This window comes from Octopus bimaculoides, chromosome 28 (assembly GCF_001194135.2).
Source record: "Octopus bimaculoides isolate UCB-OBI-ISO-001 chromosome 28, ASM119413v2, whole genome shotgun sequence".
Lineage (NCBI taxonomy): Eukaryota > Metazoa > Mollusca > Cephalopoda > Octopoda > Octopodidae > Octopus > Octopus bimaculoides.
Window position 1 is genome coordinate 12447723 of NC_069008.1, and position 3467 is coordinate 12451189.

Sequence of the window (3467 nt, forward strand, 5' to 3'; positions counted from 1 at the left end):
CATAGGATCGCGGTTTCGATTCCCAGACCGGGCGTTGTGAGTGTTTATTCAGCGAAAACACCTAAAGCTCCACGAGGCTCCGGCAGGGGATGGTGGTGAACCCTACTGTACTCTTTCACCACAACTTTCTCTCACTCTTACTTCCTATTTCTGTTGTGCCTGTATTTCAAAGGGTCAGCCTTGTCACGCTGAATATCCCCGAGAACTACCTTAAGGGTACACGTGTCTGTGGAGTGCTCAGCCACTTGTACGTTAATTTCACGAGCAGGCTGTCCCGTTGATCGATCAATTGGAACCCTCGACGTCGTAAGCGACAGAGTGCCAACATCAACAACAATTTTTCATGATTTGTCGTAGTTGTCTCATCTCATGAGTAGGTAACTTGTCTACTTGAGTTTTATACAGCACGGAAGAAAGTACTATAGCCTGGTACACCCTTACAAAGACCGGTATTCTTTACCAGGTTCACCTGAGGGGAAAGAAGCTCTGATGAGAGTTAGCTCCCGTAAATTGCATATAAAAACAAAATCGCATGCGCATTAAACATGCTACGTAAAATTCTACATGAAAAAGATAGGCATACGCGTTAAACTTGGCTTCCTTTTCTACATTCACTTCAAAAATTTTGTCTCTTTAAAGAATTCTCTTTAATCAAGTATCATGTACAGTTATTAAACATTTCTCGTCCCCTCCCCCCACATACTGTTATAATACACTTTCAACAATTCTACGCAGTTATGATACATTTCTCAACTAACACACACACACAGTTATAACAATATCCTTTATAAACCATTTCCGTAAGTATTATACAAGAAAACATTTCATCTTCTAATATTGTAGTCGCTCGTTTTTGACGTGTCTTACCTTTTATACGTGAAACTTGTCAGATATGTGCGTGATTTTGCCGCTATTTCTTGCTATGGAAGCTAATTTGTTGACTGCCCATCGTGGCATAACTACAGGGTTTTACCCCCCCCCCCCCCCGACTTTGGGAGGTCATAACTTTCAGAAAAATGAATATTTTTTAATGAAATTTTCTATGCATATAGTATTTACTATGTAGAATCCGAATATACAAGAATTTCCGGTGAAAGTGTTTTGGAATGGGGGTGGGGGACAATTTTCGGAAATTCCAACAGAGTCCACTTAAATTCTTCTTTACTTCCAGGAAGAAAATTTCATTAAATGCATAGAAAATTTCATTAAAAAATATTCATTTTTCTGAAAGTTATGACCTCCCAAAGTCTGGGGGGTAAAACCCTGTAGTTATGCCCCCATCGTTACCACGTTAGTTATATGATTGAGTTTGAGAAGTATTTTGTATTATGAATGCGGTTTGCAATAAGACATGGTAAAAGGACAGTCTTCTAATAAGACTCCATAACAAATGCATGAATTAGGAAAAGAAATTAAATTAGTGAAATGGACGAAACACAGAACACAATTAAAAATACGCATTGTATTACACTTCAATCACTTTATTATAATTTAGTTTCAAATTTTGTCATAAGGCCAGCAAATTCGGAGATGGATAAATCGATTACATCAACTCCAATGCTGGTACTTGCCTTATTGGCTATGTTTCGTTGTAACTCGCAAAGTTGTCAACGAATTGTCACCCGGATCAGCTGTTTTGTTCGTTAATTTCTGTAATTTATTTATTTATTTATTTATTTACTTTTGTTTTAAAGTGAAAGATGTATGAACATGAAATGGACGTGTGTGTGAGAGAGAGAGAGATAGTGAGCGAGTGCCAGTTAAACATACATGAGAACACACGTTCACTCATTCACTCTGTCTCAGACATGTACATACAAAAAGATGTGTGCATATGTATTGATGTATGTACGTATACATGAAAACACCCCTTCACTCACTTTCTGTCTCTTTCACACACATGTCCATTTCACATACATACATCTTTCACTTTAAAACAAAAGCAAATAAATAAAGATTTTTTGCGGAAATTAACGAACCCAGATGACAGTTCTTCAAGTCAAAACGGAAGATCACCATTTTATTGACACCCGAAAGGATGAAAGACAAATTCAACCTCAGCAGAGGGACGGTCGAAATGCCGTGAAGGATTTTGCCTGGTATGCTAACGATTCTGCCAGCTCGCACCCTTAATACTTTGGTATTCTCTCAATATGACTCGACAAAATTAAAACACTTAAATTCGGTTGTTTCCGTGGAAAGCAGTGTCAACTTTCAGTTGAAGAAATTGGAGGAGAAGAAAACTAATGGGTTGTAATGTGCAAGCTTCTTGTCTGTGTCTGTGCATGTTCTGTTTTTATGTATTTATGTGTTGTGGAATATAGATATAACGAAATTATGCCAGCAATGTCTCATTTTAAACTTGAAGAAAAAAAAAGCCTTGCATATTTGTTATTACCTGCTTCATGTGTAAAATAATTTCGTTATATCTATATTCTACAACACACAAAAACAGAACAGGCACCCACACAGACAAGAACAAGCTGGCACACACACACACACACACAAAAGAACAAGCACGCACACAGAGACACAGACAAGAGCAAGCACACACGTACAATCCATTAGCCTTCTTCTCCAATTTCTTCAACTGACAGTTGACACTGCTTCCACGGAAATTGCCAAATTGAAGTGTTTTGATTTTGTCATATCGAAAGAATACCAATTCTTTATTATAAGCCATTGAATGTTTTGTTTTGTTCTTTTGTTGTTGTTTTTCATGGTAGAACTATAGATATTGCCCCGCCACCATCAGCTGAACCACCTCGTTTGTTTCCTCATAACTTTGTGAAAGATAGATATTTAGTGAAATTTTCTACAAATACATTTCAGATAGGGAAGTTTCCGATTGTCGGAATTTAATGTTAAAAAAAAAAAAAATTGGTTTGGCGGAGTTGGGTGGGAGAATAATTTCAGGCATCTTGACTTTGTTTCCTCATGCATTTCAATGATTCCTATTAAAATTACGTTGAATAAAAAATGGTAATCTTTAGTTTTAGGCACATATATTGTCATGATTCATAACTGTTTCAAATGTTGGCTCAAGGCCGGCTGTTTTGAGGGGAGAGGGAAATCAATTATCACAACCCCAGTACATGACAGGTACTGTTATAGCCTTGCGGCTGTAACAGATTTGGAAGCATGGCTGTGTGTTAAGAAGTTTGCTTTCCTATCATATGGTTCCGTGTTCTGTCCCATTGTCCATTCTATTATAACCAACCAAAGCCTTTTGAGTGGATTTAGTGAAAGAAACTAAAAAAAGCCCATCATATGTGTTTGTTCTACACCACCTCTTGACAACTAGTGTCTGTTTGTTTACATCCTCATTCCTTAGTAGTTTAGCAAAAAAATGATGAAATACTGGGGTCAAGTTGTTTTTCTAATCCCTTTAGGGCAATGCCCCAGCTTGGGCTGCAGCCTAATGACTGATGCCAAGTAAAATGCGTGTGTATATGTATATATATATA

The 3467-nt window shown here is 37.4% G+C and overlaps 1 protein-coding gene across 2 annotated transcripts in view; it reads left to right on the forward strand.

The window, feature by feature from the left end:
• Positions 1 to 228: 228 nt before the first annotated feature.
• The window catches only part of LOC128251174 (zinc finger protein 665-like), an 8196-nt gene continuing 4957 nt past the window's right edge, over positions 229 to 3467 (forward strand). The window contains exon 1 of one of the 2 annotated variants that reach the window (XM_052977701.1): positions 229 to 800. The gene's annotated coding sequence lies outside the window, so the exon portion shown is untranslated. Of the gene's footprint in view, positions 801 to 994; positions 2100 to 3467 lie in introns of those variants that run through there. The other variant, XM_052977702.1, reaches the window with a different exon arrangement.